The 23,153-nt window shown below is 41.6% G+C and overlaps 1 protein-coding gene across 4 annotated transcripts in view; it reads right to left on the bottom strand.

Annotated features, from left to right (window-relative positions):
* Positions 1–23,153, bottom strand: part of ARHGAP6 (Rho GTPase activating protein 6) — a 184,243-nt gene that overhangs the window by 108,155 nt on the left and 52,935 nt on the right. The window lies entirely within an intron of this gene.

A 23,153-nucleotide genomic window follows, 5' to 3' on the forward strand; every position in this document is an offset into this window, starting at 1 on the left:
AGTTAACATAGACAAACTCGATGTCTCCAAGGGTGCATAGCTGTCAACTTTTCCCTTTTCTTGCGAGGAATCCTATTTGGAATAAGGGAATTTCCCTTTAAAAAAGGGAAAGGTTGACAGCTATGCAAAGGTGCTGTGACTGGATACAACTTTGCGCCTTTGACAGCCAAAACTTTCCAACAACTTAATCTCAGGGCTGTGGGTTTGAGCCCCACAAGGGTCAAAAAGTTTCCTGCATTGCAGGGGGTTGAACAAGATGACCCTCATGGTCCCTCCCAACTCCACAATTCTAGTATTCTAACTATAGCTTTGCCCCAGAAGAGAGAGGTGGTCAAGAAAGCCCTTTGTGCCTGGGTAAAGCACCAGAGCCTTGGAGAAGGGCCCAGGCTAGAAAAGGAGACAAAAGCTTAGGCCCTGGGTTCCATTCAAAATGGAAGCCTATGAAGGGGCAGTCTACACACCAGCTCTGTCTACTAAGCTAAGAGGTGCCCGTTTTCTTTGTCTTGCCATCACTAGTGAACTGAGCATACAAAACAGACATACAAAGGTGTCAGAAATCATGGAGAGAAGGCAAGCCAACTAACATGAATGGCAAGCCAACTATTATGAATGGGCAGGCAGAGCAGACCTTAATCCAACATGTATTTCCAGATATAGAGCAGCGGCTTAGGGCCCAAGTACTTGAAGGCACGGATAGCATGATAGTCTCCTGCTATCTCCAGTGCCAAACCTTGAGGTCTAGCTAGGGATGATAGGGGTTGTAGTCCAAAAACAGCTAGACACACAAGTTTGGGAAGCCCTGCCCTAGATCGTTGGTCTTCAACTGGTGGGTCAGGAGCTCCTACTGGGCCACAGTCTGGTTTAAGGTAGGTCACAAAAGCAGCAGCACTACTGCCAGACAAATAGAAGGCAAAAATGAATAAGAAACGGGTCCCAAAATACATGTTTGGGTTAAAGGTAGGGGCCTAGTCTGAAAAGGCTGGAGACTACTACTCTAGAGGTACAATGATCACCAACTGTGTCGAGTTTTTCTCGTAAATTTAGAACACACGTATGCACCCAGGCTGTTGGGACATGCTCCTGTTTTGGGCTGGATCCATTGTTTGGACATCTGCTGCAGTTCCATTGCTGTGAATTTTAAACCTTCGGCTTTTAATTTATGAAACTGGTCAAGTAACGATTGATGAGTATTTTATTGTTTTTGTGATGTGCTATGAACTGACATGCAGTCTGCAAATGGAATCAATAAAATAGCTTGGTATGAAGTTCCAAAATCAAGACCAGAACAGAATCTGGGCAGGAGGCCCATGAAGCGCAGCATCTTATTCCCAACTGTGGCTAGCCTGCTGTTGCCAAGCAGGCCGTGAATGTGACAGTATGGTTGTATTGCCCCCCCCCCTTATTTTGCCGTTTTGTCTTTTGTAAACTGCTTTTACAAGTTGTTTTTTTTTTAAACACAGCAACAACAATCAAGTGGCATATAATTTTTATGAAACAAACAGACAAGCAAACAGTCTCTCCAATCTAGCACCTCCTCCCCAGTGCTTAGTATTTAGGTGTACACTGCTCCTGCTTGTGGAAGCTCCATTTAACTATAACTCTCATAAAGAGAAAGCACCACAGCTATATAGAAAAAAGTCGGTATAGAAGAAGAAAAGTCATCACATAGGAGCAGTACATCAATGCACTACCATTCTGACCATTTGTGATACACCAAACAACTGGTATTCAATTGCCTCTGAAAGTGGAGGTAGAACACAGTGCTAGTCTCCTAAAGTCATCCAAATTGATGGTCATCACTATATTATACGGGAACAAATTGCATAGTGCAATTATGTGCTGTGCAAATAAGTTTTTCTTTGTCTGGAATTTTGCAACATTCAGCTTCACTGAATGCCCTGCTCCCTGAGTTCTAGTCTTAAGAGATGTAGAAAAACCTCCCTCTATCTCCCCTGCATCATGCACAATCATTCCTTCTAAAATCCAGGCCTGCGAATTTTTGAAGCATCAGAACTAAGGTTTGTGCTTATATTTTTCTGTGGAAGGTTTTCAAAATCTGTTTGGAACAAATGTTCGCTTTTATTGGAAAATGATGCTTTCATCTGGAACATTTTCTGACCTACTGGATTTAGTGTTTATATTCAATAATGACAATTTCCTGCTTCTGATTTATTCTTAGACATCCTGGGCTCTAACTAACAAAACTAGTCCCCAAATAGAATTTGAAATATATCAGCAAATGAATAATGTTTCACCTTTCCCACCCATTCTGCAGTTAGTTAACAACTTAGCTGGGCTTATTAAACTGTGCTCTGTATGATTCTAATACACTGGTTTGTGAGATGAAATCATTAGAAAATGATACTTAAGTATTAGAAACTACAGCTTCTAAAAAGAAGAAAACTGCAGTTGCCAGCATAATGAATTCTTCTGCCTCAGTTCTGACTATATTCATGCTGTCTTAAGACAATAATTCTGGCAGAGGACCATTGTAAAACCCACCTACTGGTTTCTGTTCTGAGTGGTAATATGACTAATTATCAAAGCAGCTAGATGTTTCTAAGCCTGGACTATGCTATAAGATGTTACTGTACTATTTTTTTAAAATAGCATTAACTTTAAAACCACCTTCAAGTATGAAAGAATGAATTACATCTTCTTTTCAGTTTTTCTCTAACTTATGCAATTACAATATCATGCTAAATTAGATTGTATTGTAGGGTATTGTACTGCACTATCATAGTGTTTTACAATCCTATTAAGCACTATACAATATATATAGACTACCCCAAAGAGGCCAAACTTGCAAACTATCTAAAAAGACATGCTTCTTCACTAAAAAGAAGTAAGAATCAAACAACCTTTTTTTTTAAAAAAAAGAGAGAAACTGATACAAGAACATGTCTACTGTACATAAATACCTTTAAATGTGATTCACTCCACAATTCTATTAATATTTACTTAGACGTAAGCCCCACTTTAATGGGATGCAGGTGGCGCTGTGAATTAAACCACAGAGCCTAGGACTTGCCAATCAGAAGGTTGGCGGTTCAAATCCCTGCGATGGGGTGAGCTCCCGTTGCTTGGTCCCTGCTCCTGCCAACCTAGCAGTTTGAAAGCACGTCAAAGTGCAAAGTGCTCCGGCGGGAAGGTAAACAGCGTTTCCGTGCACTGCTCTGGTTTGCCAGAAGCAGCTTAGTCATGCTGGCCACATGACCCAGTAGCTGTACGCTGGCTCCCTTGGCCAATAAAGCGAAATGAGCGCTGTAACCCCAGAATCAGTCACGACTGGACCTAATGGTCAGGGGTCCCTTTACCTTTACCTTTTTAAGCCCTGCTAACTTAAGATGACAATATGAATTCAGCTACTACAGAACTGTGGAAAAACCAGGTAGAACCTGCCCTACGCATGGGGAATAGAGTACCACTCCTAATATACCATTTATATCCATTGGACTGGTCATGTTGTGCCGGATTATCATCTTCCAAAGCAACTACTCTATTCTGAACTTAAAAATGAAAAACGTAATGCTGGTGGTCAACAAAAGAGGTTTAAAGTCTTTCTCAAGGCAAAACTAAAAAAATGTAGTATAAACACCGACAACTGGGAAACACTGGCCTGCAAGCACTCCAATTGGAGAACAGCCTTTACCAAAGGTGTCATGGGCTCTGAAGACGCTCAAACTCAGGAAGAAAGGGAGAAACATGCTAAGAGGAAGGCATGCTTGGCAAACCCTCACCATGATCAACTCCCACCCAGAAACCTATGTCCCCACTGTGGAAGGACATGCGGATCCAGAACTGGCCTCCACAGTCACTTATTGACTCACTGTTAAGACCATGCTTATGGAAGACAATCTTACTCGGCTACAAGTGATCACCAAAGAAGAAGGAAGAAGACTCCTAACATACCATTTACATTAGCTTTTGTTGTTTTGGTATTTATCAGTGGATCAACTCTGAATGTGACTAACATTGGACACTGCCTTTAATATAAACAGAAAGACAAACACATTGTCACAGTCAAGAAATGAAATGTAATGCAAGGTGGGGCATGATGCAATAGAATCTAGGCATTCCAAACTTAACATTTAAATTGTTCAGCTTTTGAGAGGGTCAAATGGCCTTATTTGCATGAGACGCTGAGGTAATTTCAGATAGGTGATAAATTTCTACCGAGGATGCAGGGCACACAGTGTTGCCCTAAGCAAGTTGATGTCTAACATCGGCCTCAGTTCCCCACCTGCTAAATGGAAATAATGGTGGGTCCCTTCACATTATTTGGATGACAAATACACAAAAATGTTGTTGCGCCCTTTGAAAACTTAATTTTCTAATGTAAGTAACAAATAGTAACCATTTTGAAATATATAAAAATCAGTTCGGCTATTTTCCCACTCGGCCATGATCCTTCCATTTGTAAAATAACAAAAGCTGCTTCCACTAAAGGAATGTATAAACAAAACCAATTTCCCAAGAAGAAAAGTATTGTACAAATATAGCTTGCAGCTACACTCTGAATGGAGAATAACATGCTAATCCTTCTGAGCTGCAGGCCGCACGTAGAAGACATCCAGAACAGTTCCTAACGGTTGCAAGTAACCCATGAATTTTGGTTGAAAGGAGTAAGAAGAGAGGCAGATGTGTCAATATTGAAGAAGGAATGCAAGTGGGCACTTTGGCTGTTTTACCAGAAGCAGCTCCTCCTGGACAAGGGTAGTCTAGCCACAGCCATTCATTTTCTGGGATCTTCCTAGCTGGATTACTGTAATGCTTTTTGTGTGAGGCTGCTCTTGAGGAGACCACACAAGCGCCAAATCATGCGGAATACAGCTCCCAGAATTTAATTTTTAACTGGTATTGTCAGATTCATTCGTATAACTGCCATTTTAAGAAAACTGCATTGGTTACACATTTGCTTTTGGGTCCAACTCAAGATGCTGGTGATACTTAACTTTAGAACCCTAATTAAACAGCTTTGGACCCAAACTGTTGAAGAAATTAATCAGTCCATGCTAGCCTCTTTGCCAAGGCCCTGGTCCCATGTGCCTTCCTTATCAGAAGTGTGTTACGTAATAACGAAGGAGATGGCAGCCCAGCTTTAGAATGCCCTCCCTAAGGAAGCATGGCTGGCATTTATTTCACTAATCCTTCTATGCCAGGTGTTGAAATATTTTTATTTTCTCAGGCATTTATGATGATGGTGTTCTTCTGTTTCGTGGTTTATATTTGTTGTATACCACCCTCAAATCTGATTTGATAAAAGGGCGAATTTAAAATGTTATGAAAATAAACAAGTAAAATAAAGTGATGGCTGACACACTGGTCATGGAAGGCTTATGCAAGGTTACATTAAATAAACATATCCTGTGAGCAGAGATGTCAAATCGCTAGAGCATCTATGGTCTGGTGTTTAGCAGGGCTGGCCCACCCATGAGGCAAGGTGAAGAGATCACCTCAGGCAACAGGAATCCAAAGGGCAGCAGATCTGGCCTCCAAGGAATGCATCGCCCAATGATGGTGCTGCTGCTGCAGTGCTCCTTGAAGGCTGCTGGATCTGTTGTATCCTCAGCATCTTCCCCCCAGCCACCTCCACAGCAGCCTCTTGGTGAATAGGAGGCGCTGCTGGTCTCCTCCCACCCTTGTTCCCAATGTAGATCTTTGCGTTTTGTGTTTTGCCCCAGGTGCCCAAATAGGCCAGCCCTGGTGTCTGAACTAGTGACTGAACTTCTGCATGACATGAGGCTTTAAATTAAGGCAATCTTCTGCCTTATAGAAAACTACATCAGCCAGCATCAAATACATCACAAAGCAGCAAGATCAACGGTAACACCATGACGACTTTATTAGAACAAAAAAAATTCCTTCCAGTAGCACCTTAAAGACCAACTAAGTCAGTTCTTGGTATGAGCTTTCGTGTGCATGCACACTTATCTGAAGAAGTGTATCTGAAGAAGTGTGCATGCACACGAAAGCTCATACCAAGAACTGACTTAGTTGGTCTTTAAGGTGCTACTGGAAGGATTTTGTTTTGTTTTGACTATGGCAGACCAACACGGCTACCTATCTGTAACTGACTTTATTAGAAGTTAACCATGTGAACCTCACCTTTCATTTTTCCATACTTAAGAATAATGATGTAAGGACCAAGTTAAGTGGCATTTCTTGTCCCAATCCTTAAACATGATCTCATTGTCAACGGAACTCCAAACTCTGTGCAGTGGTCTTCACATTATCTTAATTATTCAAAACTTGCGTAATCTACCAGGAACATCCTCTGTACAAGTCAAAGTTAGAATAATTGTAAACTATACCTACTTCCCTGGGAGAAAGTCCAGTTGAATTGAATGGGACTTGCTTTTCAGTAGACATACATGCATAGGGGTTGCAATGAATAGTAGTTACAGTAAACTGAATTGTGTCAAAGTTACTTCAGTGAGCTAATGTTCAAAGAAACTATTTTACTGAATACAATGGGAAAACATGACTTTTTGACTACAGTCATCACTGTTGGCAAATGAGCTTATAGAACTAAATATAAACTGCGAAGAGTTAAAAATCTTGGCACACTGGCCACAGATAAGCATGAGCAGGAATCTAGCTCCCACTGGCTTTGATTCCTTCGCTTCCCCTGCCCTCTTCCTCTGAATAATAGTCTCAAGGGAAAGTTTTGGGAATAATAATTTGAGTACTCAAGCAAAGCCAGAACACAGATAGATTGCCAGACTGAATCCTGAGAGCTGTGCCTTTAAAAGAAAAATTAAATGAAGCTTACATTCAGTCACTGAAGCTGCTCTGCAGAACAGCTGCAAGATGTCGCAAGAAAGGGAGGCCATTTACTTTCTCATTTATTCTTCTAGTGGTCCTAAAATATGTAATTGGTAATGCAAAAACTTAAGTGCTACAAGACCTCTTATTGGTGGCGGTAGTTTTGCTTTCCTGATTTCAGGCGTTTCATTTCTACTGCCTTTGAAAAAGCAACTCTCCGTGTGGGTATCATGCAGCGACAGAGTTAAATTAAAATCCAAGCAACATTCCAAGGATAGCAGAATGAGAGTAACCTCAGTATTGTTTTCTTAAGATCTCAAGTTGCCAACGAGGCAAAATGAAGTAATGCACTCTGTCAACATATAGCATGCTCCACAAGCAAGGTCACTTATCCATGCAATTAGAAAAAGTGTTTAAAAAGAAAGTACTTAAACAGTTATAGCGAATAGTGCAGAATAGGTACCATCATTACGTGAAAGATATTTTAAAGACAAGTTCTAAAGTCCCAGATGCTTCAGAAGTAGGTGGACAACAGACATCCTGAAGCTACATTTTAGCTGAACACTTTTTATATTGCTTCTTGTTTACACAATCTCTTTTGGACTAGGATTTAAATATCGATGAGTTTCAAAGGGACGAGCTTTCTCTAAATCCTAAAGAAAGTAAATCACTTTCTATGGCACTTCTTTCCATCCCAGGGGGGGGAAATGCTTCTCTCTTTCTGTTTTTGCAGGCCAAGATAGCTGGTTGGCCTAGCCTAAACTGCTGTCCCACATTTGCAGAGCTCTTCATATTTAAAGTTTGCTGAGCCAGACATCTTGGGGTTTACGGAGCCAGCCCAGTCATATAAGCTATTTCTACAAGCCTCAGGTAAATACACACAGTATCTATTTCATTCAAGAAAGTGCTTTTCTTTGTCAAAAGAAAATTAAGTCAGCCTTAAACTGAAATCTAAACACATTCAGTACATTTCTGTTTGTTTGTTTTTCCTCCATTTGGGGAAATGATTTCATCAAACTCACCAGTACTCTTCCCTTAGAAGTTTGTGGAGGGATGGCTAAAAATTAACAGACCACCAGTGTGCAGACGTGATGGTTTCTTCCACATAACATTCACTGTGGGTATCTATGTGTGTAAAATGCCCCTCCCTGAAGATGGAAAACTCAAATGGCCCTATAAATGAAAGTGAAGTGTTAGAAGTCAACAAATGTGGGCTTTTCTTATTTTTCAGCAACTGATCCCTATCTGGAAGCTCCTGGCAGCACACTACAACCAGCACTTAAGATTTCAGAAGCACAATGCAAGCCACAGGTAGAGTGTTTTGCTAATCCTCTTCCTGCTTTTGTAATGGTGATGCAGTTGTGCAAGTGCCCCAGCAGTAAAACATGTGACAACACTTAACGCAGTCTAAACTTCAGCATGACAATTGCATAGTGAGACAGACTTAAACTAAATGGCAAATTAGGGAGGAAATCAGCGACAGAACAGAGCTCACTGTGCACATAGCTAAAACACTGGTTATTCACTCACATCTTAAAACTCAAGCCAGATTGGAATGCTTATTACATTATCCCTATGTTTATTACATTATTCCTATGCTTCCCAGATTTGGGAATTCAAAATGACTCTGTATTTTTAGAAAAACATAAGTCAATAACCTGCTGAGCTTGTTATCAACTTTGGACAGGCCCCCGGTGCATGTGCGGTTTCGTCCCCTTGGTTACGAAAAGATTGAATGGATGAAAAAAAGCTATAAAATCTTAATGTGTCAGCTCCAGAATTCATCTTAGACACTCCCCATGTTAAATCAGAAGGCAGTTTTGGAATACAGTACACAAAAAGAACCCAGTGTATGATGTTATGTACTAAGCTTGGATCCTAGAACAATAGGTAAGTAGGGTCCTAGAATGAAACAACTGATTGGCTTGCAGCAGCAGCCCAATCAGACCCCAGGAGGAAGTTAATCAGCCTATCAGGCTGGTAGGATCATAGAATGCAACAACTGATTGGCCTGAAGTAGCAGCCCAATCAGGCTCCAGGAGGGAAGCAGAATCAGCCAGTCAGACGGGACTCATTGTGTAAATAATGTATATAAAAGCCTGAGGTTTGAGGGGAAAATTCAGTCACTGTTTTACAAGCTGCGATAAAAAGCATGAAATCACTGCAGGACTCTATGGGTATATTTCATATGACAATGGAAAAAATAACAAGAAATATAACTTCTTCCCTACAGAGGGGCACAACCCTCTATTGAAATATATGCACAAATAATTTTCTGTGCATTCTCCTATTAAACAGACTTAAAAGGAACTTGCTTGAGAGTTGAAGGAGTTACTGTACTGGAATTTTCAGGTTTAAAATTACAAAGTATTTTTTTGTAACCTAACTCAATTGTATGTTTGTAAAGTCAGCATTAGGTAGCAGTTTGCATCACGATGGAAGACAGAAGCTGTTGCTACTGCAATAGAGGCAGCTGGTGTGACGGGGTGGAAGTTGTGTGCCAGAAAGTCACACCAGTTCAAGTGTTATTGTTTTAACTTAATTCCTCAAAACCTTTAAGAGAGTCATATCATTGTCTGTTCAAAGTAAGTACCAATGAACTCAACGGTGCTTATTCTTAGGTAAGACGATACAGGATTACAGTCTAAAAGACAGTGATAGCAAAGTATGTACCAAGTTAACATTTCTGTAGGAATAAGAAATACTGTTCTTAACATTACCATGGTTGGTGTGACAGTTTTTTGGACACAAAAATGGGAGAGATTTCTTTCATGGATAACCCTATGAAATGAGCTGGTTTCCTCATTATAAAGTTTTGTATCTTCCCACCAGAAAAGGCATCTGTTGGAAGATGTCTGCAAGTGAGAATTCCAGCTTTAGGTGGACCACTTTGTAGGTTATTTAAGCTGTATTTATGTATAGAACACCGGCATAAACAAGTTCTATAGGAAGGTATAACAGGAAAGGCCTTATATAGAATCAGACTGCATAGTCAAATAAAGGTCTAAGAGGCCTTTCACACTCTACTGCTGAAAATGTTTTACAGTGGATGCTGTAAATTCAGAAATCCTGGTGTAATTCTGTGCAGTGGAGCTCTCTGTGGGATGCCTGGAGCACAATCATTTTTAGGGGGTGGAGATCTTAACTGCTGCTATAGGCAACAAAGGATTTCTCCAAAGAGATTGCATTAGAGCTTTTCAGAGGAGAATCCACCAGAGAGATTACAAACTGAAGATTTGAGAGCAGAAAAGGAACTTGGGAGAAGAGAGGTTGTGAATAAAAACAACCACACACATACACACCTGCCCAGAAGAGCATAAGGAGAACAGCAGCTTTCTGTCGCCATGTAGAAGTCATCCAGCTGCAACTCCACAGGCAAAGGTGTGATGGAGACGGGAGTCTACAGCAGCATGTGCGCCCAGGACTGTGCAGTAAGAGACAACTCTCCATTGCAGGGAGTTGGACTAGATGACCCCTGTGGTCCCTTCCAACTATGAGCCTATGAGCTCACCTGTGAATAAGTCATTTATTGGACTCCATCTGCCCCCTTCTGTTCCTGTTTAAAGCCTTGCCAAAGTGCATGAGTTACTCGCCGCCCCTCATCCTTCTATAAGTAAACTCCAAGTGTCATTTCCCCAGTTATGTTGCCCACTGTTTTTTCTACCCATTACAGGAAACATGGGGCCTGTAACATTCTTTCCCTTCCCTTATCCCAACACCGTTTGAAGCAGCCTTTGTCAATGTGATGCCCTCCAGTGGTTTTGGAATACAATTCCCATCAGATGGGAGTTGTCATCAAAAGCACCTGGAGAGCACCAGCCGGGTCAAGACTTTGAATCCAAGTCTCATAATTTATCTCCACAACAAAGGATTGTTGAGGGGAAGGGGGAAGGCATGACTTACCCATTTGAAACTATATGCCAGGCATTTCTTATACAGTATTGCAGAGCTACCGCCACTTAAGCAGTAGGAATGACCAAAGAGACTCAGCTCCTACATAGTGTGCTCCTCTTTTCAAGAAACCACCACACGCTTCAGAGCCTTTGATTGCTTAAGACAGACCTTAGGATATAGAGGGACGAGGAATGACACCTATATGCCTTTACTCACAGAATAATCTTTCTGCAAATTTACAACCAACTTGGGTAAATAAGCTGACAGCAAAGATAAAAACAAATCAAGCCATGCTTGGCTATCTGCTGAAAAAGAACAGTGTGATTACAAAAAGATGATGTAATCTTCCAGTCATCTTGGCCGCATTTAATTTAGCACATCAGCTAGCGTGGCTGAAGGACATCAACCTTCACCAACCTAGTGCCACACAGTTGTTTTGGATTGCAATTCCCACATCATCCCCAGCCAGCATGGAAGGGGGGAGGGAAATCCACCATTCACTGCTCAATGGTCTGAAGATCTCAATGCCCTTTCTATATCTGACTGCATGACTTAAAACTGTCCTGTTTAGATGGACAGCTTATATTGATCTATATGTTTAGATTAGGCTAAATATTCTTATTGTTAATGTCAGCAGGCAATGTCAGTACTGTGCAGTCTTGATAGCTCTCTCTGTGTGTATTACACAGAGAATGCAGGTGGGCAATGAAGGCTTAAACCATTCCCTTCCTGCAAACTGGAATTCTCATAAGCCATGCACCTTGTATTTGATTTTTTAAAAAACACACACAGCACAGTTGCCAATCACAGTGTTATTGCCACATATAGGTAACACTTTGATTCCCATGGTACTTCCAAATTCTACTGATGTCAAGAAAGCAAGCTGGGAGATAAACACATCCAGGAAGGATAAGGACACTGAGTGAATTCATTACTTCAGTGTAATTAGGATATTTAATCCCAAATCCAACAATGTACCATGCTGACTTATTGATTTTGTGACAAAATTATGTTTTTGTAGAGCTACCTCTAATGTATTGTGTAATTGGCTGGGAAAAGATGTTCGCTTATATCAATACTCCTAAGCAGAAAATTCTAGATTATTGCTAATTTATCACATTGTGCTCATTTTATCTTGGCATTCTTGTGAAACATTAAAGGGCCTATTAAGGGAGGGTGGGATTAGCTCCCCTCCCCCCCACGTTTCAGACTATGCTTGATTATTCGTTAAGGGGTGCCTATGACTCTAATTATTATAAGCAGAGGTATAGAAACAATCTGATGCAATGTGCCAATTCAGTGCAGAGCTGCAATTTAGTCTTGCACATAGCACTGTCTAACCTTTATAAAGATTGTTCAATGCCTTTTAATCTTGAGGTTGAGAATGCCAAGTTATGGGCCCATAAGACATCACATTTATGAATTAAACCAGGGGTAGGCAACCTAACGCCCATGGGCCACAAGTGGCTCATGGGGGTCATTTAACCAGCCCACAAGCTGCCCCAGAGCTGAGTCGCCTGCTTGGCTTGTTCCCGTGCACTGCACTAAACCAGCACAGTGTGGCACAGGGACTTGCTTCCATGGTGCCAGAAATCGCGTCTACACTGACACTAGAAATCGCGTCTGCGCAGACGCAGATGCCAGAAATCATGGGCACGACGCAATCTGGCCCACAGAGGGATCTCCGCTGGAGTGAACCGGCCCAGGCGAGGTAAACCTTGCCAACCCCTGAATTAAACTATGCTCAAAAGTAACATAGTTTTACTCATGTTTAAATGGTTATATTATCTGGAAGTTATTGACCACTGGTCCAAAGGGAGAAGCAAAACAGGTGTGCATCACATACATATTCTGCCTTACTAAGTGTATGAGACACAGCCAAAGTACCCCCTACATATACAAACCCAATACATCAAGGAGAAATAAAGGCCAATTGAATTCAATTGTGTGCGCCTGATGTGATGGTGCCAGACCTTGAACATATTACCATGTGTCTTTCTCCCATCCAAGCTGAGTCTCAGATCCTCACGTTTGCTTGAGAAACAGTATACAAGCAATTGACTGCTGTAGTTTTCCATATGACACCCCAAGACCTCACATTTTCAGGTTCTTTTATATGTTTTAGCTATGTCAAGAACAACTAGCAATTCACTTTCAGCATTCCAAACCTTTATTGACATTTATGTTGTTTACTCGAGTTCCATCCTGTTTTGTCTCTTGGTATTCTCTTTGTGTCTCGGATGAACAGCAGCATGGAAAAGCTTGGCGTGCAAAACTGGAATTTAACCCCCTCATGCAAAAAAACAAGCCAATACAAATCCAGGCACAAATTTTGTTTTTATAGCCTCTCTCAGAAATGAATAGTATGGGGTTCCCAGGCACTAAGACTGTGTGCGGAATGCTACAGTGCATAAAGGAAAGTGTCCAGTCTTCGGGAGAGGCCCTGAAAACAGACTCCTAAGACCAATATTGCTGTTGGCTTCAAACAGACGTGCTCACACACCCTACTGGCAAGAAGATACTACTGTGGCTGCCAGAAAGCAGACAAAAGGTAAACGGAAGGTGAGAGACCAAAAGGTTCTTTAAGCAGGGTAGGGGAGGAAAACTTACAAACAAGAAATATTGAATTAAGAAACTGGAAAGCAGAGTTTGTATTCAGAATCATTCCATTTTCTTTTTAGTGGCTCTGTTTTCTTCAAAATGGCTCAGATACCACAGATCATTCACATATTTATTCCCTGGTGCATCTATGCTTAGCTGCGGAAAGTCAGTCAGTATTTTATCAATAACTAATGAGAGAACTGCCCAGGGCTCCCCAGCGGTAACCTGGGATCCAGGGCAAAACATAGTCTTGTGGCCCTCTTACTGCACCTCCTCCCAAATACTATCAATAGAAAACATAGAGTGGCCGCTCACCTGTCACTCACCTGACATCACTATGACATCAGCTGATACCGTGCTCTGAAGCCATGATTGTCAGAACTTCAAAACACAGGACTGTCTGAAAACCTTTTGTTTTTGCAAGATTCCCATACAAACCTCTTCCTGAATCAGGGCTTCTAGTTCCGCTGTGCCTTAATTCTTCCAGGTTAACGGAGTTTGTAACCTGAAGCGTTTGTAACCTGAGGCATTTGTAACTCGAGGTGCCTCTGTAATTTGGTATTTGAAAGACTGGTATTAATAATTGTATTATAAATGGGTATTGTTTTAATGGGTTTTGCATGGGATTCTGCTGCCTTAGATACAATGCAGTATCTAATCCAATACTCCCACCGGGGTGCCAACTTGAATACGGTGGTACCTCAGGTTACATACGCTTCAGGTTACAGACTCCTCTAACCTAGAAATATTACCTCGGGTTAAGAACTTTGCTTCAGGATGAGAACAGAAATTGTGCTCTGGCGGCTCGGCGGCAGCAGGAGGCCCCATTAGCTAAAGTGGTGCTTCAGGTTAAGAACAGTTTCAGGTTAAGTACGGACCTCCGGAACGAATTAAGTATTCAACCTGAGGTACCACTGCACAATATTGGGGGGCCCCCAAGTAACCCCTACCCCACATAATTGACCACAAGATCACATGGACACCATTTGAATGGCAATGCCCATCAACTTTGGGTGAACCTATAAATCCAGAGGCAGATTTTTGAGGGCCTGTGTTCTATCACAAACTTTCGTTTCATTACCTGAACATGTAAACTGAGGCCATGTCTCCTACTGTTGCCTTTTCCTTGCAGAAAAACCAGCACTAAAGTGCAACATTTCTGTAACATTAATGCAACTGTGAGTACTTTAAAATACAAACAAGTGATTTGTTAGGCGAACAATGGGGAAAATCTGTACAAATCATGGACTCAAAAAGGGATGGTTTTAAGACTGTCTGACAGAATCCTTTATCTGTCCTGATATTGTCATATTTGTAGAATTGCTTGCCTCTCCTGCACTCAAGTTGGTCCTCTAAGCCTTGGGTGATTTCACAAAAAAGTACCAATCTTACCTTGATTCAAAATTTCTTAATGCAGACTTTTAGAGCTCTAACTGCAGAGTCCAAAAGACGGATAGCCTTCCCTGTGCAAAAGCATTCTTATCTCAAGGACTTGAACGCATATTTGCTTCTACAAATAACCTACATACCCTCAAAGCAGAACTGCTAGGAAAGTGGAATTCTGTCAGCAGGGGTGCTAATGGGAAATGAAGTTCCTGACTCATAGGTTCTATTATGCTCCCCTTCCAGCTTCTTTAAAGTTGACCTGTCCTTCCCCCTGAAATTATGCTTTCTCCCCGCAAAACAGAAAGTATGTATTTAAAAAGAATTTATCTCAGGGAAGAGAAAATCCACAGGAAGGGGACGGAACAGACTAGCCCACAGGGTCAGACCTTTGAATATTTAACATGCTCTGTTCCTTAGCAGTCTTCTCCCAGCTGGAAGAGAGCTGGGAGAAGGTCTCATCTCAGCCAGAAAAACTGCTAGGCCATGTGCTGTTGGGGCTTTCTTTTTGTTTTACAATCTAATAATCGGTTGGTGTGCCTTATGATCAAAATAAAATAAATGGCGGGGGGGGGAGAGAATGGGACATTTTCTAAATGTGTCTATCATTTTCTGTTAACCTAACACAAGAAAAACTTTACATACTGAGACACCAAGATAACAGCCAGACCTACTCTCTAAATGAAATAAGCTGTCCTTCCTGCAACCCCAAATTTCACTTCTGAATGGAGTAATGTAGCACTGCATGCAGGCTAATGTCACTACTAGGAATGGTTTTACATTACATTATGGTTTTATAATTTTATATTATGGTCTTTCTTTTGCCCATCTTAGAATCTGGAAATTATAGCACTTCCCCCCTCCAATATATATCAACAAGGAATGTAAAAAAAGAGGTGACAGCTTTAAAAGAAACTCACCTTTAATGACATCAGTAGCTATAATTGCTCATACCATTAAGTTCCTGGGACAATTCCAAAACTACTCAAGGTGACACAGTACCTACAAATTAATCATCAGAATTGGATGGAACTCCAGATGGGGCTAAATATATTACGTGCATATCCAGTAAGTCATGGACTAGACCCAAAGACAAAGGGGCTGGCAGTCTACTGAGGCACGGTTCTCATGCAGACATCTGAGATAAGTGACACTAGTATGTGCACAGCAATAGATTTACAGTACTGTACTACATTTATATCTCTCCTTTCCTCCAAGGAGATTAACAGCCCTATGAAGTAGGTGATGTTATTAGTAGTGAAATTGGGGCTACCTAGCAGACCAACCATAAAACCTCCATAGTAGTTACCAATTTCACACACATACAAAAATCATTTACAGTGGTACCTCGGGTTACATACGCTTCAGGTTACATACGCTTCAGGTTACAGACTCTGCTAACCCAGAAATAGTACCTTGGGTTAAGAACTTTGCTTCAGGATGAGAACAGAAATCGTGCTCTGGCAGCACAGCGGCAGCAGGAGGCCCCATTAGCTAAAGTGGTGCTTCAGGTTAAGAACAGTTTCAGGTTAAGAAAGGAACTCTGGAACGAATTAAGTACTTAACCCGAGGTACCACTGTATATGCCACTCCCCTACTTTCTGAAAAACTGGGAGGGTTCAGAAATATGTCAAAACAGCAAAAAATAAATGAATCAGCAATTTATATTCCAGCAAACAAAGCAAATCAAATACCAATCCAGGAAGAAAGACTGCTCTCTACAGAAATCCCCCCCCCCCCCGGGAACAGAAATCTTCGATCTCAGAGCATGCTGAGCAATGCAAGAAAACTTCCCAAAACTGCTAGCAAAGGGTGGGGAGGAGGACCCTATCCTGTGTCACCTAGGCACTGTCTCTCATCGGGGTCCAACAGGCTTGTTGATCACCTCAGCCCTTGCGGCAACACCTCTTTGATCAACCACCTGCGGTGGCTTTCCAGTAACACACCAATTCCTGAGCCTGCTATCAAAGCTGTCAACACTCCCAGAGATCAGGACACCCCTAGGCTTTGACAGTGTTTGCTGCTGGCTCCAGGAGTCTTTCCTGTGGTAGCAAAACACTGGCAAATTATGTGGCAGTGACTTCTCAGGAGTAGGTGTCAATGTTGCTGTCTGCCTCAGCCATCCAATTTTGCAACCTGAGTTGAAATGGGAACGGGCTGCTCTGAACCTGTGCCGCCCGCATCTCCTTGCTGCCCCGGTCAAATCCTTGCTTACCATGGTCAGGCCTGTGGCTTCTGGCGAAATCATGTGGAGGCCTTCAGAGGCCTTGAAGGATCTCATGGGGCTCTCGTGAGATCTCACTAGAATCTGGAAGCTACCACAGCTGCTCCTCTGGCAGTGAGAGGGTGTGTCCACAGCAGTGACGTAGCGTGGGTTGTCAGCACCCGGGGCAAGGCAAGTAATTTGTGCCCCCTAACCCGTGGATTTGCGCCCCCTAACCCGTGGATTTGCGCCCCCTAACCCATGGATTTGCGCCCCCTAACCCTAACCCCCAGATGTTGCGCCCGGTGCGGCCGGCCCCCCCCCTGCACCCCCCACGCTACGCCACTGGTCCACAGAGGTGCCCCTTGGATTCTGCTGCCTGAGGTGGCTGCCTCGGTTTGTCTCATGGATGGGACTGCCCTGGTCTCAGACTTGCAGATAGCATCCTGCATGTGCTAGTGTCAGTACTGTGGAGCACATAGAAAGCCAACAATTTACTGACCACAACCAAAGGCTAGAACAAACCATTTGAATTCTGAAGGTTCTGAGCCCTAGAAAAATAGTGAACAGAACCAAGACTTCCCCACCACACATACTGTACACACAAATAAGAAACTGGCATTTGGTGCTGAAGTTGCAACTGAAATGAAATCTATACTGCCCACCCAAAAAGTATTTTAAGGTATTTAGTATTGGCAATTACACCTACAGATTTCACTAATCTAGTTTGCTTTTAAAGGCACCAGAAAGATACTTCATTTAAAAAGTGCATTTTGGGGGGAATACAGAAATTAAAAGACTTCACAGAAGCCCTGCCGTTTCTTTCTCTACATAAAGGCTATGGTCACACACACATAACACTTCACTTGTACTCTGCAATCATGAACCTCTTTGTCACAAGCACGAAGAAAAGAATGACAGGGTGACAGGTGCAAATTTATCATACCAAAATAAAGTTTCATACAGTGATACAATGCTGCAGTTTGAAGTGTTGGAGTTACATATTTTTAAAAGTAGCATTGTGTTTGAACTATATTTCCCCACCTCCCTCTCACATTTTCTCTGTTTCTTGAAAAGGCCTAAATTTATATGAACTTCTCCTGGCTTTAGACTAGAGATGACAAATGTGCTGCTCTCCAAAGGTTAGAATCATAGAATTATAGTTGGAAGGGACTCTGAGTTCAACTTCCTGCAATGCAGGAATAGGCAGTTGTCCCATAAGGGTATCAAACCTGCAACCCTGGCATTATCAGCATCATGCTCTAACCAACTGAGCTAAGACCCAGGTTGTTGAACTACAACTCTTGTCAGCCTGAAAATACAACCATGGGTGATAGTGAAGCTGTTGGTTTAGCTAAGCATGATGCAGAAGCAAATAGGATTAGGGAGGATCCAAGTGACTGTGAACTCCTGGCAAAGTGCTCACACATTGTGTGGTCTCAGTAAACCATAGTTTGGCATACTGTGCTGTTCAAACAAGTCACTGTACTGTATGTCACCTAGAAGTTGTAGCATTAGTCAATTTTTAATCACAACTATTTTTAGGCACTTTTAAAAAAATGTAATTACACTAACAGTAGAACAGTTGACAACACCTATCTATATTTTCAAAAAAGATGTGCATCTATTCTGGTTTGAAAACAAAAACATACACAGAATACAGTACTGAAATCAGCTACTTTACAATAGCAAGATAAAGGAGTAAGGTGATTGTGAGCGGTGGAGAAAGGGGAGAGGACAAAGACCACCCACACAGCAATGTCTCATTCACTGTGTGGCTCTAACAAAATGAGATGGACACAGCACTAGATTCCACTTGAAGTGCAGGAAGTAAATTGTATTCCTGACCATAGCTTACAGTGGAAGAACACAGAAAGAATAAATTTAGATGTTGCCCGCCCACCCATCCACCAGAAAAACAATTCAGTTTGTGGCAATACCGCATTCACCAAAAGCTGAGCATTGCATCCACAAGCTGCCCCATTATCCTGTGATTTAGTGTGTTGTATTAGAATTAACAGGAAAATTCAACTCGTTATTTATGGTGTGTTTTGTATTAGCTTTCCATGCTGCCACTGTAGTTCAATATTTTGAAAAAAAAAAAACCCTTCAGAGCTCCCAGATTTTGCCACAAGATTGCCTTGAAATATCCATTTTCACTGGAGCATCAGCCTGAATTACCAATTACTTATACTCAACATTCATTTCCATTGTTCCAAGGCACTTTTGATGCTTAATTGCATTACCAATTATGCCAGTTATTTTCCAGAATTACTCTAAACCACATCTCTACACAGAAATAAGTACCAGTAGGTTGCCCTTGCTTCTTTTTTTAAGAAAACAACTTTCATATCCACACTATTTCTTACTAGATGTCATTGCACTCAGTACTAAGAATACTGAAATTAGTGAGATTTAAAATACATTTCAGAAAACATTGAAGAAGTTTACTGTTATAACTTGTACTTTCAAGCAAAATTATTAAGTGGTGGGAACAGGAAAATGTGAGATTATTCTCTAGCGTACAGAAGTTCTTATTTTATGTCAAGTTGGGCTCACAAGGGAGAGTAGGGTTTTCCCCAAATGTTGACGTGCTGTTCAAGCCACCATTGTGAAAAATATAGAGCTGGATTCATTATTGACTTTAACATCTTGTTTTCATTCTCCCTTCCAGGAATACTAACGGATGACTACTGCTCATTACTTAAGAGAAAAAAATGCCATGGCCCTGTTGCTAATCCTGCTACACATGGCTTTAGTTCAATGAGGCAGAAGTGCGTTTGCATAAGAGATGTTATAGTCATACATTAAGTGGGGGCTTCACACACTATGTTTTCCTACTCAAAATGCAAATTTCTATTTTCCCTGCACTAACAGTCAATAGATAATAATTCCACACAATTGCTACCTAATTCCCCAACACAGTCACTGAACACATTCAAAACCACACGTATGCCTTTCCAAACTGCCTCAACCAATAGCCTGAAGATTAACTGAGTTACAAAACTGTCTTCCATCACTGGTCACCTTCCCTAAATATTACAGACCCTCCAAGTGTGCCTATTTTCCAGGAACAGTCCCAGATTTACAGAGGCTGTCCCAGTTTCCGATTTGATCCCAGAATGTCCCACTTTTCCTTACGACGTCCCTATTTTCATCAGAGAAATGTTGGATGGTATGGAATAGGAATGAGGAACACTCTGTTTCGAGGGAATGGCAATGAAAGCACTACTTTAAGGGGGCAGAACACGCCACCACCTTTTGTTGGAGGCCGCACTTGCCCCTCATCATACCAGACTTCAGAGCCAAATTAAAAGTGGTGTGAGCATAAAGCACCAAGCCGAAGGGGTGCAAAACTGAGAATATTCGTAATTGAAATGATCCCATTTGGAGATGCCCAATTTCGGTCTTGCACGGGGTGCCATATTACAAAAGAATCCCAAAGCCTGCCCCTGCAAACTTGGTGGTGTGGTACTTATCAGCTTGGCACAGACAAGGTGGGTTGTTTTTTTTAACATTTGGAGGACTTCCCTAACATATGAGTTTGTAAGTTGTCCGTCTAGCCCAGTATTGTCTGAACGGCAGCAGCTCTCCAGAATTCCAGGGAGGGTCTTTCCTATACCTACTTTGAGTTGACAGGGATTAAAACAGAGACCTTTCCCATGCAGAGGCTATGCTCTACCAGACTACCACTGAGGCTCAGTCTTGAACCCTTTAGCAAAAGGGGAAGACTGCAGGAGGGTGGGAAAGTGAAAAGGTAATTGTTTCCTCCCACCTACCAATTTCCCACAAGCTTTAAACTGTACACATCTAATCCTATTCCCACCCCCTCTTCAGTGTTTGTTGGTAGGAGCTTTTAAGGCCTGGGATCCCTTTGAAGTTAAAAAGAGATTGGTGGTGTAGGGGATGGAGGGAGGTTTAGATTGGAGAATGTCACTTCTAATCACACCCTCCAAGTACTCTCCAAATTATGAAAGGGCTTCAAACAGCTTAGAAGTATCTTGGAAGCAATAGATAGAAGATAGGGTGTAGCAGAAGGGGAGAAACAACAACTCAACGAAAAATGGGATGGGAAGCCAATAAAAATGAGAGAAAAGATGAAATTGCGTTTTGATTGTATATGTTAAAAATGAAAACATAATGGAGGGGAAAGAAGTATTCTGGAAGAAGGAGTAAAAGGATGTTCTGGGAATGCATGTGGTGAAGCACACATTCCTTGACTTTGAGTCCTGCCCTCTTTCCCAGACTTCCCCACACACCATAGGGAGAAAAGAGATAAGCACACTGCCCTTCCTGCTCTGCATTTCTGTGTTAGATAAGCAGGTTCCTAATCACCTAACCTAGTCTGTGCCATTGGGCAATTTCATCATAGCACTAGAGTGCTGATGTTCAGGGTAAGTGGGCAAGATGGGTAAGTGGAGCTCAGCTTCTGCTCGGGTGGGGACAACGACTTACTGTTTATTTATCTCTTTGCCTCAGTAATAGCTATACTGCTACATAACATTCTGTATGGGCTTTTGTACCCACTCTGAAAGCCTCACGCAGCTCATATTCCAGGAAAGCCAGCCGCCTTAAGAACTATGAAACAGGAAGAAAGTATGGTGACTAATATACAATAAACCCCCATTAAGTGAAGACATCTGGCTTGGCTTTTGTCAACGCTGATGTATTTGCAAGCTTCAGATTTGTCACACAGATCAATATGTAACAAGATAGAAGAAAGGGGTTTTTTTGTGCCATTTGTACAGTGAAAAACAGGTCAGTGATGTCATTTAGGGTAGATCTTCCTGCTAACCAGAAAGCTTCAAAGTTTCAACTTCTTTCGTCTGGAGATAGGGCCTCTGGAAGAGGGAAAATCTGACAACATATTTTGTTTATCCAACCAAGTACTGTATCATAAAGTAACACAAAATTCCTGGGGGCAAAAATGAAGAGAAAGTCTGAGAAGGTATACCATAGGACTTTTGGAATCGCAAACTTTTTGATTGATATATACTCTTGCGAAGTACTATACTTTTATCACAGGGGAAAGTACGCGTTTTTTGTATATTTACATTAAGCAAGCAGCTTCCAATGCAAATGAACAACTTTGATCTTCCAAGTGAAGTCTGTAGGATCCATAAGATCCATCAGACAATAACCAGGAAAATTCCTTGCTGTTCCCAAGCGCAAAAAGAAATCAGTCACCTTATTGCGTTTTGCCACACAGATGTTGGATAAATTCTCCAAATTTGCACTTATGCACTGATTTGAGGTGTTCTGGTACCCTGAGGTTCACTACAGAACAGACCCTGCTATCTTTTACGCTCCATCAGTTTTTGTGGTGTTGGACCAGTCCCTCTTCTTGCACTGTTGTAGCACTTTATGCACAGATATAATAAAAAGGAACAGGAGCAAAGTATTCCTAGACAAGTAAAATTAGAGCAGTCCTTTTATCCTACATGACCATGATTTTTAGACTTGGAATAAACAAGTAACTTGAGAGGTTCCTGAAGGACATCAAAGAGAAACTTTAAAAAAATCCTACATACAATAGAATCCAGGATGTATACAAAAAGCACTGAGCTCTCTGGACTCAAAAAAGGTACACCCTCAAAACACTGAACTTTAATATTTCACTTAAAGAAACACAACACTGGAAATTTGTGGTGATTTAAGAAACTCATACCCTGTCCAATCTGGTTTTCCTCTCTCAAGTATTCAAGAAGACATTGTAATTCTCATAATGTGCTTTGAAGGTAACGGCAAAAGTGATGCTTTCTAACTGGTAGCCACTGAGAGGCAACAGGATTTTCATGGTCAAGTACACTGTTTGTGGTTTTAGCCCTCCACCCCACCCCCACAAAAGGATACAAGTCAGTACAGTATATGCTTTGTATAATATGCAAATATCCGTCCTCTTTTACAGGTGAAGGGCTCCCCCAAAAAACAAATCAGAGCCCACACATGAAAATAATGTTCCTGACAGGCAGAATATCAACAGGAAACTTTTATGATAATTGTATTTTCGTAAATATTGCACAGTCACAGCTACATTAAAACTCTAGATTTCTCAAGTTATGGCAACAAACTGGGAAAGAAAGAAGGAGGGGTAGGGGGAGGAGGAGGAAAAGAAGAAGAAGAGTTTCAAAATAAACCAGGCAGTCCTCTACTATGTGATTCTTGAGGAAAACATATGCCCAGGAAAAACCCAAAATGGCCTCAGAATGAACTAGGAAGTCCCTTCTCCAGGTTTTGGGTCTTCCTTTAGGTTTGTTTAACTTTCTATACAGAATTGAACCACTCTGACTCCACTTACTGGCTA

The sequence above is a fragment of the Podarcis melisellensis genome (assembly GCF_964234715.1).
Source record: "Podarcis melisellensis genome assembly, chromosome: 4".
Classification (NCBI taxonomy): Eukaryota; Metazoa; Chordata; class Lepidosauria; order Squamata; family Lacertidae; genus Podarcis; species Podarcis melisellensis.